At 34.2% G+C, this 18,942-nt stretch overlaps 1 long non-coding RNA gene across 3 annotated transcripts; it reads left to right on the forward strand.

Annotated features, from left to right (window-relative positions):
• Positions 1–14,148: 14,148 nt before the first annotated feature.
• LOC145029427 (uncharacterized) lies at positions 14,149–16,171 on the forward strand. Of its 3 annotated transcripts, XR_013676532.1 has the most exons (7): positions 14,149–14,582; positions 14,773–14,812; positions 14,937–15,153; positions 15,250–15,284; positions 15,439–15,583; positions 15,767–15,835; positions 16,039–16,171. It is a non-coding gene; the product is annotated as an uncharacterized LOC145029427 (long non-coding RNA). The 3 variants fall into 3 exon arrangements; XR_013676530.1 differs by having other exon boundaries at positions 15,250–15,583; XR_013676531.1 differs by having other exon boundaries at positions 15,250–15,579.
• Positions 16,172–18,942: the final 2,771 nt, after the last annotated feature.

Raw genomic sequence — 18,942 nt, forward strand, 5'->3', positions numbered from 1 at the left:
CTACAATAGGAAATGCCAATACTATAATTAGAATAAAGCTTCAAGCTTTGTTATAATTGAAATAGGGTATAAAACTCTAAAAATAAATTAAAACATTCTAATTATACTTCAACATGTTGTTGAATATCAAACAATATTCCAAAAACCCTAAAGAGCCAAAAATCCAAAGTTATAAATTATAAAGCTTAAAAACTTTATAAAATTTGGCTATAAACTTCCTAATATCAAATTTTATTAATCAAATTATGGATTATACCAATGAACTAGAAATATAAATTACAAGTATTAATCATAAATTATTTGTTGAAAACAAGATTTTTAAATAAATCAAATTGCTTAATAAACATTTTATAAAAATGAATGTTTTTATATAAAATATAGGAGGGAAGTTTATAAAGTTTAAAACTTAGGAGAGAGGAGGCCAAAATGCATGCAAAAACCGGCCATCACCTCTCCCCATGCCCTCTCTCTTCCCCAAAACACAATCATTAAGCTTAAACCCTTACTCCACCTTTTCCCTCTTCACTCTCTCACTTCACTCTCTTCACACACTTCACTCTCTTCTTCCTTCTCTCTAAACTCACGAAAATCCTCTCATTTCTCTGCAAAATTTCGAGATTGTGAAGCCCTTGAAGTGTTCTTACTTCTCTCGAGGTCAAAACCAAGGTAAACAACAACATCTTCTTCCATAGTTTCATGGTTAAACCTCTTTTTCTTCTTAGTCTTCTCTACTTTTCGGATTCTATGCCTTTCCATGGCTAGAAATCTTTATTCTCCCCTTGTGGTTTGTAGATTCTCACCATAACACAATGCATGTGTTAGAGATGGTGAAAATTCAGGATCAAACCCATGCAAGGAGTGGAAAAGATGCACATATGATCATGTGACATCAAAACCTAATATTTCATGTTCCATTTCTTTTGTGTTCATGCATGAACAAAAGCATTTAAACCATTTCTAGTACATCTTGGATGCTCATTCATTCCATGCATGTGTTAGAAATCGGGCCTTACCAAAGACATGCATGATGTTCTTGTTGAAATACCCTAATAATGCACACAAGCAAACATGCAATCTGCCAGATTACTTTGTTCGACTTTGAACAGTCATAACTCAGTCATTTCTTAACCAAATCATGATATTCTTTTTGTATTGGTTAGTTCCAAGAGTTAACTTTCAAACCCAACTAGTCTCACTGTAAAATATTAAATATCCGATTTTTAGCAGATTTTACAAAAAGGTTGCGCATACAGCTCTTTTTCTGTGATCACTATTTTTATCTTGCTTAAACAATGGCCTTAAACCCAACCATAAATCTGAGTAAAAATACCTTAGAAACTTAACATATCTAGTGAATTATGGTTAAAATTTCGTGGCTTAAAACCCCACTGAATGGACTACAAAAATTCATGAACTTCAGCCACATCTACACTTCATGCATTATTGCATGCAACTTTTCTTAAATTGTTTGGAATCATTAACCTTATTTCTCTTCTGAATACATTCTTAACATTTTTACTTTTTAAAGCCCTTGCATGCATGAGATAATCTGGAAAATTTCAAGAGCTTTTGTTATTTCTTTGATTTATTAGAATTATTGCTAAAACCAAGGGCATAAATCATATAAAATACTTCCAGAGGTCAATAAATCCTAAATAAATTCATGGATGATCCTTATGGGGAATAATGACCCCTCACCAAATTTCAGCAATTTTTGTTATTGTTTCATATGATTTCTAATTTTATTTTGTTTAGGGCATGATAAATTACAAAACCACTTTAGATGATGTGAAAATTGTATATAACAATTTTCGCATATCTTACCTGTGATGGGTGACTCCAGAAAATAGTTTCAAGATTTGTCATCATGTCTAGCTATTTTTCCCAATTTTTGGTAATTATAATGGTCTAAAAAAAGGAAAAATAGTTCTAATTATCCAAAATTCATAACAATTTACCAGGATATCATATTATACAGTAGGAGGTTACATAAAAATTTTGAGGATTTTTCTCTACTGTAAACTATTTTTCTCTTATTTTCTAAAGTTAATTGCTCTAAAATACACTTAAATACACATAAATACCCAAAACCATTTTATACATTATGGAAACCACTTTTGATATTTTCCCCAAGTTATTTACACTGTAAATGTTGTTACAAAAATTTATGGTGATTTATTTTAATTGTTTAATATTATTTCTTTAATTAATGACTATTTAAAGGAATACAACAAGGAAAAATAGAAATACCCACTGAAAAATATCTTTTATATTTTTCCCAGCCTAGTTATGTATAATAACAATTAAATAAAAAGTTTGGGTAATTTTGGAAACTGTTTTCTATTTATTTCAATTTTTATTGGAATAAATATCCATAAATCATAAAATATAATTAAACAGCTTGAAAATCCATTTTTATATTTTTCTCAGCTTAGTATTGTGTAATAACAGTTAAAAAAAAAGTTTGAGAATTTTTATCCCTCGAATGCTATTTTTGTGAATTTATGTTGTAATAAAGACTTAAAAATTTGGAAAGTTTATATTCCAAGGTTGTAATTAATCACCCGATATATAGAATTTCATTACTTTAGAAAAAGTGTAACTAATTGATATAAAATCCAATACTAAAACATAAATTGGCATTTCCCTATATGTAGAGTTTAGTATATTAGCATTAGATATCGACATGGAAACTCACTAGTGCGTGTGTTTGATGTCGTAGGATCCCGGTAGTAAGACGTTGGTGCATCCCGAAGTACCGCTTGTGTCTACACAAAACATCGTGAGTATTCACGCACTCCCCTATTTTCGGTTTTTATGATTTGGGGTGGAAAAGCATGTCCAGAAAACTATTGTTTGCATGATGTATTTAAATTGTTTATTATCAAACATGATTGCTATTGTATTGCTATGTATCTTTATGTATGTTTATGCAACACGGAACATGAGAACTTATCGTACTAAGGCCCTTCCCTTATCTCTAACCATTAACTCTTTGAGCCAATGGTCATTATGGATAGCGCTATTAGGAATTGACAACTCCTCACTCGCCCGAATCGCTGGAGTGCATGATACCATATTCATCTATGGAACGATAAGCATAGATCTCGATAGGGCTTCAGTCATAGGTTTGGTTGAGACTCATTGTTTGCTCATACACATACAAACGCGTTTCCCGTTCTAGCAATAAACTTGTATACCTTAATAGCAATCAACTCTGTTTTATCATTAAAGCAATGTACTTGTACTTACGAAAAGCATTATTGTACCATCGATTTATAAACTTGTGATACTCACCAACTATTTTCATAGTTGACGCTCGTTTTACATTCTTTTTCAGGAAGTAATTAGTAAGTGGATGTAAAGATTCATCATCATAGAGCATGCTGCATCGTGTTGAAGCTATTATGAAGCTATATTTTGAAAAATGTTATTTTGAAAAACTTGTATTTTGTTTCTTTTGAAGCTATGGGTTGTAAACTTTAAATACTGCTATGGTGATGTATCTTTATCTTTTGCATTGAAACCGTTATCGCTGTCATACCTTGCGTTTCCACTTTAGCGGGGTGTGACACCTGTATAGCATGCTCAATCAAAACATTTTTCACATAACAGATGAGGCACACACACATAACACGTATTTCATAGAGGAATAATCAGATCTATAAGATAGAAGAGAGTGAGTATACATTCACATATATAACAACAAAATATATACACATAGCAAGTATTTTATATAAAATACTTCATAATATTGTGTTGGAATGAAAGTAACTACACACTCACTTGATCAGAAGATGATCGGGCAGCACTACGGCTTGCAGAAGAGGTGTTTCTCCGTAGATCTGGAAGATCTTCACAAAACCGGGCTCCTCGCAGGCAGCGTTTCGGCTCGGGAATAACGCTCTTCGGGATTCTCGGGGCTTTGGATCTTGCTTCGGGGCTCGGGAATATTACCGGGGCTTCGGCTATAAACGGCACGCAAAACGAGGCAAAACTTAGAGAGAGAGAGAGAGAAGAGTTTGAACAAGAGAAAATGGCTGAATTCGAGTTCTATTTATAGGCTGATGGGTCTGGGATTACGCGGGGCGTACTCGGGTTACGCGGGGCGTACTTTGACGTCACTGCATGTGTCGACTGGTGGCACTCGAGTATTGGTCAGACAAGTTGCATCCGACTGAGTACGCGGGGCGTACTCAAATTACGCGAGACGTAATTGACTTGTCAATTTTCTAAATTGTGTAACTTTCGCATACGAGCTCCGTTTTCAACGTTCTTTATATCCACGCGAAGGTCAGACCATACTCTACAACTTTCATTTAGACTCCGTCGGCTAATTTTGACTTCTATTTTTATTATTTATTTTTAGAAGGCCGGGACAGAAAAACTTCGTTATGAATTCATAACTTCTTCGTCTGACGTCCGTTCTTGCCTAAATTGTCATCGTTTTGCTACTAACAACGAGATCTTCGATTCTCATTTAGATTGTTTCGGCTAAAAACCGCTCGATCTCAAATCGAGTATTCGGGCTGCATATTGCCACGTCGAAACTTCAGAAAATCATAACTTCCTCATACGAAGTCAGATTTGGGCGTTCCTTTTATGCACGCTCTCGGTTTAACGAAATCTACGACTTTCGTTTAGAATGTTAAGGATAAATATCGCTCTATCTTAAATTCATATTTTACGTCGCTCGGCGTCGTATCGGTTCTGTCTCGAAACTTCGACAGGTCATAACTTCTTCGTTATAACTCGGATTTTGGCATTCCTTATATCTCCGGAATCCTTGTTTCAACCACTACAACTTTATGCAAAGATGTCGGGCTTATCTCACACTTTAATTTTGACGCTTATTTTATTCTTAATTCATTAAATTATAAAAATCAAGAAAATAAACACATAAATCACATAATTCACATAATTCATAAATAATACATTTTTATTATTTAAAATTTAGTTACAAAGGTTAACCTAGACTATTACATTGCTAAAAATGGCAAGCCCAGAAACACAGACGTTACAATTCTCTCCACCTTAGAATGATTCCGTCCCCGGAATCACACACCAGCAAACAAATGCGGATATCGACTCATCATGTCACTCTCCGTCTCCCAGGTGAGATTCAGCCCATTCGTGTGTTTCCATCGGACAAGAACTAACTCGACCATCTTGCGTCGCAACTTCTTAGTCTTTCGGTCAACGATTGCCTCTGGTTCTTCAATCAACCTTTTGTTCTCATCAATTCTCAACTCCGAAAGTGGAATTATGTCGGGAACTTCTCCCGTGAACTTCCTCAAATAACACACATGGAAAGTGTTATGAATTCCATTCAGTTCTTCTGGTAGTTCGAGCTTGTAAGCTTGGTTCCCAATCCTCTGAAGAACTTTAAACGGTCCAATAAACCTTGGACTCAACTTTCCCCTTTTACCAAATCTTATAAGTCCCTTCCACGGCGAGACTTTAAGCAAAACCGAATCCCCAACTTCAAAAGTCATCGGTCTTCGCTTTTTGTCAGCATAACTCTTTTGACGATCTTGAGCTGCTAACATTCTTTCCCTAATTATTTTCAACTTTTCAGCAGTCTGATGAACCATCTCCGGTCCCATAAACTGCTTTTCCCCAGCCTCAAGCCAACAAGACGATGTACGACACTTTTGTCCATACAAAGCTTGGTAAGGTGCCATCTTAATGCTCGAGTGAAAACTATTGTTATAGGAAAATTCTACCAACGGTAAATGTTCATCCCAGTTACCTAGGAATTCCAAGGTACATGCTCTCAGCATACCTTCAAGTGTTTGTATCGTTCGTTCGCTCTGACCATCAGTCTGCGGATGGTAAGCTGTACTTAAACACAACTTGGTACCCAATTCCTCTTGTAGACTTTTCCAAAATCTTGAGGTGAAACGAGTATCACGATCCGACACAATTGTTAGCGGAACACCGTGAAGTCTCACAATTTCCTTCACGTAAGAATTCGCAAGCTTTTCCATAGACCATTTCTCATTGGCTGCTATGAAATGCGCACTCTTAGTGAATCGATCAACGACCACCCAAATCATGTCGTGACCATTCTTTGTTCTGGGCAGTTTAGTGACAAAATCCATGGCAATGTCTTCCCACTTACCCATAGGCACAAGTAAAGGTTCTAAACTCCCATACGGTTTCTGATGTTGTGTCTTGACTCTCGCACAAGTCACACACTCGGCCACATACTTTGCAACATCAAGCTTCATCGTCGGCCACCAGTAGTAGGGTTTCAGGTCCCTATACATTTTAGTGCTACCGGGATGAATCGAATACATGGTCTTGTGAGCTTCTTCCATAAGAAGATCTCTAATTCCTCCTGACTTAGGTACCCAAATACGATCTTGGAATACCTTCAGTCCATGACCGTTTGTACCAAACACCAACGTTTTACCCAAACGTTCCTCCTTTCGGTCATTTTTCTCAGAAGCTTCCTCTTGAGCTTTCTTTATACTTTCCACAATGGTCGAGACAACTTCAATTCTCAACGCTCTTGGCCTTTTCCTTTCAAGATTGACTTTCCGACTGAGAGCATCAGCAACAACATTAGCCTTACCGGGGTGGTAAAGTATCTCGCAGTCGTAATCCTTGAGTAATTCCAGCCAGCGTCGTTGCCTCATATTCAATTCCTTCTGATTAAAGAGATATTGGAGACTCTTATGATCAGTGAAAAGTTTGCACTTAGTGCCATAAAGGTAATGCCTCCATATCTTCAAAGTGAAAACTACCGCTGCCAACTCCAAATCATGAGTCGGGTCATTCTTTTCATGCTCTTCTAGTTGTCGAGACGCATATGCTATCACCTTTTCTCTTTGGGTTAAAACACAACCCAATCCAACCCCAGACGCATCGCTATAAACAACGAAGTCTTCAACTCCATCGGGTAGAGAAAGTATCGGTGCCTCGCATAGTTTCTTCTTTAGCTTCTCGAATGCTTCTTTATGCTTCTCACTCCAAGCATAAGCAGCTCCTTTGTGGGTCAAAGCTGTCAATGGAGTAGCAATCGAAGAAAAGCCTTGGATAAACCTTCGGTAATATCTGGCTAATCCTAAAAAGCTTCGGATCTCCGTGGGACTTTTCGGTTGTTCCCATTTCATTACAGCTTCAATCTTTGCTGGATCAACCATTATCCCTTCTTGGTTGACCACGTGACCCAAGAATTGGACTTCACGAATCCAAAAATCACATTTGGAGAACTTAGCATGCAGCTTCTCCTTCTTCAAGACTTCTAACACTTCTCGCAAGTGTCTGCCATGCTCGTCCTGGCTTTTTGAGTAAATCAGGATGTCGTCGATGAACACTATCATAGATTTATCAAGGAATGGATTACAAACCCTATTCATTAAATCCATGAATGCTGCCGGAGCATTGGTTAGTCCAAACGACATAACCAAGAACTCGTAGTGTCCATATCTAGTTCTGAACGCAGTCTTCTCTATATCCTGCTCTCTTACTTTCAGCTGATGATATCCTGACCTTAGATCGATCTTCGAGAAATAACTCGAACCTTGCAATTGATCAAATAGGTCATCAATCCTTGGCAACGGATATCTATTCTTTATTGTTGCCTTATTCAGCTCTCGGTAGTCAATGCACATTCTCATACTTCCATCTTTCTTCTTCACGAATAACACCGGAGCTCCCCAGGGCGATGAACTAGGTCTAATGAAACCTTTGTCCAACAACTCTTGAAGTTGCATCATCAGCTCCTTCATCTCCGTTGGTGCTAATCGATAAGGTGCTTTTGCTATTGGCGTGGTTCCTGGTAGCAAGTCTATTCTGAACTCTACTTGTCTATCAGGTGGTAATCCAGGAAGATCTTCGGGAAATACTTCCGGATAATCACACACCACAGGAATACTTTGCATCACCTTCTTCTCCTTCTTAGCATCAATTACGAATGCTCAATATGATGTACATCCCTTGGTCAAACACTTTCTGGCTTTCATTAGGGAAATGATTCCAAAATTCACTCGGCGTTTGTCCCCATACACCATAAACGATTCCTTCCCAGGCGGGTTTACTTTAACAATCTTCTTCTTGCATAAAATTTCAGCATCATTGGCGCTGAGCCAATCCATTCCCAACACGATGTCGAAACCGTTAAGTTCGATAGGCAATAATTCCTCGCAGAACTTATTCCCATTCAAGTCAATTAAGATGTTTTTCATACGATGGCTAACAGGTACAAACTTGCCACTAGCAACTTCGACTAATAAAGCATTATCTAGTCTATTAATAGGCAAAGCTAGTTTTCTACCAAATTCATGCGATATAAAGGAGTAGTTGGCTCCAGAATCAAATAAAATTTGGGCAGGCAAATTGTTAACGAGAAAGGTACCTGAAGCGACATCAGCTTCATCCTTAGCAGCTTCCAGTGTCATCTGGAATGCTCTCGCCTTCGGCTTTGGTGGAATGTTGGGCTTAGCTGCCTTCTTCTTCGGACAGGCTTTCAAAATATGCCCCTCTTCATTACAACCAAAACACATCCTTTTGTTGTTCGGACATTCATTGGCAAAATGTCCAACCTTTCCGCACTTGTAGCAAGTTACATCCTCGCTACATTTCCCGAAGTGCTTTTTCCTACACTTTTCACACCACTTCGCTTCCCCTCCTTTACCCCCACTAAACCTTTTCGAATCAGATTTCGAAAATTTGCTTTTCTTACCGGAACCAGATGTTCCCTCAAACTTCCTCTTCTCACCAACCTCAACCTTGTTGGTGGTTCTCCCCTTTATCATGTTCTCAACATACTTGGCAGCCCAGATAGCTGCCTCTAAAGTATGTGCCTAACGTACTGGCACCTCATACTCCCATAGGAGTCCCTTCGCATACCGGTCCACCTTCGTCAGCTCGTCTGGAACGATACGCAAGGAAAACTCCATCTTATCGGTGAAGTTATTGGTGTATTCATCAACTGACATACTGCCCTTAGTCAATGCCAGGAACTTGTTCTCCAACTCCAACAGATTTTGAGCTGAGAAGAACTTGCGCTTAAACTGCACCAAGAACTCTGCCCATGACAATTGCAGTGGCTCATTAGGGCTCAAAGTTTTCCCTAGAGTGTTCCACCAACGAACGGCTCCACCTCGGAATTGACGCACGGCATAGATGGTTTGCAACTTACCTCTGCAGCCACACGTCATGAAGGCTAGCTCCATTTCGGAGATCCAATCCATAACCCCAATCGGATCCTCCTTTCCATTGAAGGTCGATGGTTTGCAAGTCAAAAAGTCCTTGTACTTGCATCCCATTCCATCATTCCTTCCATCGCGGTTATCTTGCCTAACTATCGGTGGGTTGGCTTGACCAACTGATCCACTGAAGTTTCCACCTTCCGAGTGCCCTTCATTTAATTCAGGCTCTTCCACACGAATCGACAGTTCTTCACGATTTTGTTGAAGCAACCGTCTAGTTTCCTCCATCTGACGATCCAACATCGTCTGAATCATCAATTGCACACCAGCCATGGTTATTGGCTCAGGTGCTGCTGCTACAACAGGTCTTTGTTCAATCACTGGTGGTTGATTTCTGTTTTCATCAGCATTTCCAACTCCACTTCTTGTTCTCACCATTTTGATCTACACACCGAATAAGGTGAAATTAGATCCTTATTCACGATAGATATTCAAATCATCCTTATCACTCCGAAACGTTTACATGCTAGTTCTAATATCGTAGACGTACGCTTAGAATCCTACACACATAAAGTTTCTAGATCCGGTCGGCAACAGACCATAGATCCGAACAAATAATATCATATATGGCAACATACAACATTTAGCACATAAATCATTTTAGGCAACATTCCTAAAATAAACTAGTGCTCGTGTCTAAAACATAACAGACACACATCTCAAAATTCCACTTAGCATTCTAAGTTTAAGTCTAGAAATCCTAATCATAGATCCAAAGTATATGATGACCAAGGGACAAAAGTGAGCTATAAAGTTGCAAACTTTATCTCTTTCAACTATCTAAAACTTAACTATAGACCAAAACATACCAAATAACCTAGCTATATCAGGTAAATGTCATCAAGATTAAGACGTCAGAACTCACAAATGATCCAGAAGATGCACACAAGGAGTATAGATGAATAACTTGCTTGATCTATTCACAAAAGATCCTTATTTTTCCTTCCAATGCCACAAAACACACCAAATGAGTCAAGAGCTTCAAAGAGGGCTAGGGTTTAGGTTTCTGGGTATTGGAGGTTGATAAGAGGTGAAACCCTAGCTACTACTTCCTTTAAATAGGGTGCAAGACCCGAAATTTAGGGGTTAGACCTCCAGACAACTGCCATGCCATGGCCAAAAGAATGACATGTTGTGGTGGCTTAAATGAGTTTGCGACCAATTTGCCATCGCCATGTCATGGTGGTTCCTCCACCACGTCATGGAAACCCCCAACACTCACAAATTAGCATATAAAATACATCTCAAGATTATGGGTGTTACAAAAAGGCAAATAGATGAATAATTCAACATTTCATAAAACCCAAAATGTTTTCAAATGATCAAAATTCTAACCCAAAAACGAAAAGTATGATACAATGTCATAAAAAAAAACCCAAAAACCAAATAGTATGTAAACATAGTATGAAACCAATCGTATTCAAATCACCTAACTACTCAAACAAAATCAAGAAAATCATACATCATTTTTCTTTCTTTGAAATTAACAGTTTTGGTTTGCCTTCTCCAGAACTACGATCTGCCATTGATGTTGACGGTCGTTTGCTTGAGGACATTATTGCTGGATTATCAACATCGTAAACATCTTCCAGGTTGCATTTTAATTCTTCATGTCCAAACACTTTTTTAAAGGATTTTCGCTTAGTTATTGGGCTTGTTGCAGTACTTTTATCAATATTCCAAGAGGGTGTGGCTTTATCACTAGTAAACAAAACAACATCCTAAATGTAGAAAATAAATTCATATGTCCATCTAAAAGTTAATAATATTCTAAAGTATTTAAAACATTTGATTTATTTATATTAAATTTAAAACCTTCAAATTTAATGTGTCTTGATATCCAAATTCTACCAATAAAACGTTAAACGAATTGGATTCTGGGGTCGACAATTGTAGTACATAGAAATATGTTAGTTGATCAACTGAAATATAAAAAACGAACTTTCATAAGTATAGTGTTTGTAGTATTCTTCGTAAAAGAATGTTACATGTTCAATTTTTTTTTTCTTCCAATTCAACTATAATTTTATTATCAGCAGTGAACTTTGAGATTTCATAACCATCAACTTTTCCTTCAAATTATCATGTGAAATTTGACTTTTGAACGTTAACTTTTTTTTATCCAAAAGTATATTCAAAGTAGATGCATAAATCTCCATATTACCCTCCTAAAAATAAAAATAAAAATAAACGGTTATAAAAATAGATAGACAAAAAGTAAAAATTAGTTTTATGTAAATGAAGTTAATGTCGATAACCTCATTAAACTTTTGAAGCAGCTGTTGTTCGATTTTTTCAAGAAGTATATTTGCGTTCCAATCAAATAATGTAAGCGACATCAAACCGGTAAAGTCTTGTACTCTAATAATGATTTTGAAACTAAAACCATTGATATAAATAAATTCAATAATATAAAATTAGAAAATTTAACCGAAGATTATAATAATATGTACAAAAAGAATTATTGAAAACCTTGGAACAACAAATATGTCTTTGTTCATGCAATTTGATGTGTAATAATAAAAAATTTCTTTATCTTGCTTTTGATCCTCATGCATTAAAACGATTTTTATGGCTTTCTCTTGACATATAATACACGTCAAATAGTATAATTCCACATCAGTACACACGTGTTTAATCGTACCGACAACAATCAATGTTTTTTTCATGAGTAATGTTGATGTAAGAGTAAATTATATAATAAAAAAAAGTAAAATGAAATATAAGGATAAAAATAATCCAAAAACTATCTGACATAATGTATATTTCATAAATGAAAGTTAGGTATATAAACCTCATCTATTAGTTGGAGATCAACAATAGCATGAAAATCAAATCTAAGGAAATCGTCATTTTCAAAGTAGAGGATGGAGGACGAAGCGTTGCTACAATTAGCAGATGTGCTTTGAGCCATGTTTCTGTTTGTAAAAAAAATAATCATTATTAAACATATGTGACTCAACCAAGTAATATGGACCAGATAAAATAGGTAAAACATAGACAATTCAAAATCATAGGGTCGGAGTGAATAAATCCTATTTATCTTGGATATGAATTAACCAAAATAACAAGATTTATTTGCCTCATTAGTTGGAATATGAAAAAAAATCATGATAAAAAACTCACCATTAGAAGGTGTTAATACGATGAATGTTTATTTTTCAAGTAAGTTTACCGGAATGGTCTTCGATATAGTAACTCTACAGTAATGGTCTCTGCTATAATATTTTTACAAAAATGATCCCTGTTCAAGTAGATATATATGATTTGTCCTTGTTATAGTAAATATACACTAAATTTACTATGTAATTATGTTAATAAATGGTCAACATTCAAAGTAAATATAAGAAGTAAGTGGATATTTCCAGAAAGTTTATAGAAGTAGTTTTTAGAGTAAGGGCAAAAAAAACAAAACTCAATATTTCTGAAAGTAAAATAATATTTATTGCATAATTTTGATGTTTTTTTGTTTTCTCCGTAAGAAACGTAGAATTTCAGGGGTAAATAAGTCACACACAACAAAACAATATACCTTCTTATGAAAAAATTGTTAAAATCAAATTTTTATAAAATACAATGCTATCACATGTGATATCATGTCACACATGATATAATCCGATGGTCACTAACCCAATTGTTTTTTAATTTCTTTCTTAAAAGAACATTGCCATAATTTGAAAGAACACTGTCATAATGGATAGGTAAGGTTCTTGTTAGTTTTTTTTGGATAAAAACATTTGAAAAAACATTAAAAACGTCATATTTTAGGAACATAGCTTGAGAATATAAATTTTAATTTAGGTTATAATGTATTATAGAATCGTTACTATTTCTAGTTACATGTTAATGTTGTATACACAAAGCCATGGTTAATTTCTCATCAGTTTAATAATATTGATGCTTTTTAATATTCTTATAATAATAGTTTAAATCTAATGTAGGATACCATTACTGGATTTTTACTTATTGGAGTAGGAAACGTTCATATAAGGATTAAGGAAAATAAGATGTTTAAAGAATGTTAATTAATTGTTTTTCATGAATTCTCATGAATACTATTCAGAGTAAATGCAAGAAATTTGAGAAGAAGGAGATCATATTAAAGAAAGAACTTGAATTCTTTTTCTTTTTTCTTTTTTTTCTTTTTTTGAGAAGAAGACCTCGTATGCTTCAATTCAAAATCATGAGAATAACAACTTCAATAAAATCTTGTTTACAATCGATTTATACGTTGAATCATATATATATATATATATATATATATATATATATATATATATATATATATATATATATATATATATATATATATATATATATATATATATTTCTTATTTTAAAATTTTGGTAAAATGCTGAATTTTTAAAAGGTACAACCTTTATTACTCTATTTACAATCGATTTATACGTCAAATCTTGTTTGGTCAACAATTGGAAAAAGTCAAAGGAAAATAATACTGCTTAATAAGTTTAACCAAGCTCTTTCAATTGTTTGACCTAGCCCGTTTAATCTCTTATGTATACCCAGGGCCGGTCTTCACAGTGGGCAACCCGGGCGACCGTCCAGGGCCCACGTCTCCAAGGGACCCAAAATTTATGGGTTATGTAGTATATATATATATAAAAAAAAATATATTACATAAATAATTTTTATGATCTAAAGTTGTTTAAACTCAAACTAGCTCAAAACATAAACAATTTTGCTTGATTGTTATTGCTAATTGGACGTGTTTATAGTGAAAAATAAATGATTTTTTTTTGAATCTTTATTATATTTGTCTTTAAGGGACATTTTTTTTTTCTTTTTGTCCCGGGCCCCATATACGTTTAGACCGGCCTTGTGTATACCTGATTTCCTCGAATCTCGCCAACCTTCCCATATATTAGCATTTCGGTCACTTCCTCTAAAAACCATTGCTGCTCTCTTTTTAAGAAAACCCATAATTCCTCCTCTTTGTTGTATGCTCTCACATAATGTACGCCCTGACCATTCATCCTCTTTTTCTTTAGTTAAACCCTAGATACCCACCTTCACCATCAACGTCGCCTCCTTCCACCACCTTCAACACCTCCATTAGCTATAGTTGAAACCTGCAAAACCATCTACGCCATAAGCAACTGCCATCTCCCCCATGAGCAACTGCAGGAAGTTCGGTCATATAGCATCTTCATATGTATAATGTATCTGAGGCCACACAATTTTAGATCACTTTTCGGTCATATATCATCTTCATATTTTGAAATTTGAATCCTCCCCTTTATCTCTCTAAATAACCATATTCTCTCAACCCACTAAGTGAATAACAAACCAACATCCTTGATTTTTGAAGTTCAAAGGAGGCCACAGATCGTTCCCTCGAGGTAAATTTTACATTGGTTTCGATCAAATCCTCTCTTTTTCTCATCTTTATAGTTAATGGAGGTTCCACAGGAACTCTATACTTGTTTATGCGGTCGAACTATTCATACCCATCCCCCTTCTTAGTTTCATTATTCATTTCTATTTTCTTGACATCTCCATAACCTGGTGCTATGATCGGTGTGCTTTCAGGGATCATCATTACAAAAGGAGACATGCTAATAGGCTAAAGGTACATGATTAGTAGCATATTCTGTATACCCTGTATACGTACTCTTCATAGGATTGTAGGTTTTCAACTTGAGGTTGGCTTCTTTTGCGTGTACCTTATCTTTCTTTTCTTGATTTTTGATCAGTTTTGGACAAGATAAGATGTGATTAAAGAATTGGATAATAAGGTGTGTATTAATGCCCCTGCTTCAAAGGTATGATCAAAATTTTGTGTTTCTTGCTATTTTTACATTTTAATTTTGTCGTTTGGTTCTATTTTTTTTTGTATTGGTTGCTATGTTTGCATTTTGTTGAAGCCAAGGCTACAAGTAGCTCTTTTGTTTTGTAACTCTCTTCGTTAAGGTAAATACCTCATATTACTACTTTTTGTTGTTTTGGGTTCATATTTTGCTTCATATGGTTAAATAACCCCATGAATTATGTTTACGTTGTGGTCAGGGCATATTATTTGCATCTTCTTCTCCTGAAATTAAGTAAGGATCTAGGAGAACATGACTTTTATCTTCCTATTTTCTAGGTTCATCTAATTAAAATTATTCACAGGTCACACTATTATTTGCATCTTCTTCTCCTAAAAAGTTTTGCTTTAGTACTTCAGTTTCTCTGGCCATAATTTTTTGTTTTCAGGGATGAAGGTGAAGATAACTTCAATCAAGAGTTGTTGATGGTCACAAATGATTAGGGTGGAGTACACCAGTAAATAAGATGAAGTACCTCTCTTCCCAGGTGGATTCATTTGATCTTCATTACGTCGGTGTTATACAATATGTGGGTATTGTTCTGTTTCAAATTTTATTCTATCTCTTTTCTCTAAATTCGGATCTAGAAATTAATCTATTTCTTGATGTATTGGGAATATGTGCCATGCTGATGAAGTTAATAGGTTTTCTAATTTTTTACAAGTGATAAACATCACTCTGATGGATTTTACTTATTTGGCATCTGTTTCTTGCAGGTTATACAAAGAACTTAATTAAAGTTTGTGTAATAAAAAGAGCAGGACAACCCTAATTCTATGTTGAAGGTAGTTTCTTTTCTTTAATCATGTGTTGTTAGTTTATAATGGTTGTTTATCTATTAATGTCAAAACTATCACCATAATAATTGTTATTAGATAGTAATAACTTAAAATTGCTTTTAGTCAACATTGTTGTCCTTTTTGTGATCTTCACATGTATTTTGAACCATGTTTTATAGGTTTCTTTGTTGTTGTTCTTTTTACTGCAGGCACCTGATTAAATTATGTCAAAGACTTTAATGCAAAACATTGTTCTACTTAAGGTGAAGAAGTCCTAGAAGGAGATTTGTTTTTAATATAATAAATTCCTTTACTTTATAAATATATGCATGTGATCTTTTTAGTAGAAATTAACAATTTTTTTTTTTTTTTTTTTTTTTTTTTTTTTTATCGTTTGCTGGAAATTTATCTCATATTTTTCTTTTTTATGTTGTAACCAATTAATTTATTAATCGTGTTAGTTTTATTTTATTTTTATTTTTTTATTATTTATTATTATTTTTTTCATATGATCATTTAAGATTTTGATACATAAAAAAAGAATTAAGGAAAAAAAAAGAAAAGAAAAAGTGCTTTATTACTACATGAAGAATTAAAATCTACTTATATAATAATGATCAATGATTGCACAATCCTCTCCTCTAGATTCATCATCACCTTTTCCTTAGTCCCTCTCTTTCAGATTAGACGGAGTGGTGCCACAAAAGTTTCACTCCCTTCCCCTTCATTACCACGTAGGCGGCACGTCAGTAATTGCCACAAAAGTGTGGTTTCATGCCACACTCAATTTAAAAGGTTTAAAAAAGAAAAAAAACATTTTTTTTTTAAATATGACCAATCAACGATCAATTGGAATGGCATACGGAAGAGAGGACCGCTCCCTTGGAGTGCCATGGTATGGTCTCTACCGCACCAAAACCACAAGGAGAGGGTTGTATTCCAAGTTGATGCGGCAAGGGAGTGCACTCTCTACCACACCCACTCCCTCAAGCCTCATTTGATACTCTCACTTTCTCTCATCATATCAAAGTCGATGAACGAAAACTTTAGCCCTCACCACTGCATTCCACCATGGTTTTCTCTAAATCATCTCTCTCTCTCTCTCTCTCTCTCTCTCTCTCTCTCTCTCCAAAACACCTTAGATCTAATTGATGCTACCCTCCATCTCTAAAAATTGACCAATGCTATTTCTTTTCCCTTTCTCGGTCAGTCGCCCATCACTTATCTGAACCTCTTTGTTTTGAGCAAAATAAAAAAACTAATTGCTTCTAGAAAAAACTAATTTCTAAAAGAAATTATCCGCACTTGTCGCATAGCACGGTAAACGCCTAGTGTGTGTGTGTGTATATATATATATATATGTATATATATATATATGTGTGTGTGTGTGTGTGTGTGTGTGAATAAGGAAACCACTATTTCCATTAAAAAAAAGGGAGGGGGGGGGGGGGGGGGGTCTTGAGATATTGTATAAGAGATTTTTGGATGTTTAGCTGGAAAAAAAGAAAGATATCAATTATATTAATTAAAATTTTTAGATTAATTGATAATTTTCTAATTTACAGGACATTACTATTATAAAAACTTAAATGCTTTAGAATAACTGGTTAATGGGGGATTTGAATATATAATAAATGATTAAAAATGTATGGTTTAAATTGTAGAAGAAGAAGAAGCTGCTCACCTAACTCATTTCACATTTTATACGGTTTATCCTATCTGGATAAGGATCATTTGAGTAATATTCTATTTGTTGGTTAAGAACCCTTGAAAATTCATCATTCATGATGTAAGTCTGGGATGATAATACTGCTCGACCATAAGTCGTGACAAGCTTTTGATGAATGTCTTCAAGAAAAGCGAAAGAAATTTGTCCTGTAAAAATTAATGTATCATCTACTTTGTCCATATTCTGCAAAACATCAAGTGACTTGTTCAAGCAAAAAGATAAGAATTATATTGTTCAAAAATGTTACTGTGAGAAGTTTAGATTACACACGATAATTTAATTCAACTCCCTTTTCAATTCCATATATAAGAACACGAAGAAATGAATTTGATTTTTAAGTTTGATCTTTGTATTTTTCATGATAATAAAGGCTAAAGTGGAAGAGCAATTCAGTTAACACAAAATCCTGAAATTTTAAAATTCCAACACTCGAAATTTTCTAATATCAACGATATATGTAAGAAATTCAATTTAAACACACAATTAACAATTCTTGTATATAAGAATAGATTTAAAAAAAGAATGACATAAAATTTTGTTTTAAAATTTAGATGCTTTTATTGGAATCAAATACATTTTATTTCAAAAAGGTAATTGGTTGGAAGATATTAAAGTTATTGGAATTAAATGCGAATGATGATGTCAACAAAATATTTAAATGTGGAAAAGATAAGGATGAAATGCAACCAATAACCTTGATTATTTAAGATGATATCATAAGGTTTCTTTTTTAATATATATTAGAGATGGCATTATAATTCTTGGTAAATGACTGAAAGTCTAGAGCAAACTGCTTGAGTACAAGGTAAAAAAAGATTTGGCCTTTGGACATTAAATTGGAACTAAAACTAAACAACAAGCAATATAAAATACACATGTATAATTATAAAATTTATATGGGATGAGTTATAAACGGAGTGAATCGGTGATGATCTATACCCTATTCTTTTAAAAAAAGAGTTAGAGAGTACGGATGGTTAATGAGTAAACAAATCAAAAGCTACATTCCAAACCCATATAATTTTTATGAGTTTGGATGAGATAAGGGTGGACATTCATTTCATTGCCAAGTTTACTAAAAAGTGACTCACTTAATGTTTATTAGATGATATTTTAAATAATATGGTATCTACTTGTAAGATATAATATTCTATTTTGTATTTTTTTTTTCAAAGCAACTAAATTAAAATAATTAATTGTCATTTCATGTTTGACTTGAAAAAAAAATTATTACAAGAGAAATGTCTTTTATCATTTTCTACTCATTTAATATTATAATACTTGTCATATTTAATAAAATTATTAATTTTTTATTATAGTTATAATCATTTAAAAATAATATAATGATAGATAGAAAAAACATATATCAATATATCAATATATA

The sequence above is a fragment of the Lactuca saligna genome, chromosome 2 (assembly GCF_052625555.1).
Source record: "Lactuca saligna cultivar CGN05327 chromosome 2, ASM5262555v1, whole genome shotgun sequence".
In the NCBI taxonomy this organism is placed as follows: domain Eukaryota; kingdom Viridiplantae; phylum Streptophyta; class Magnoliopsida; order Asterales; family Asteraceae; genus Lactuca; species Lactuca saligna.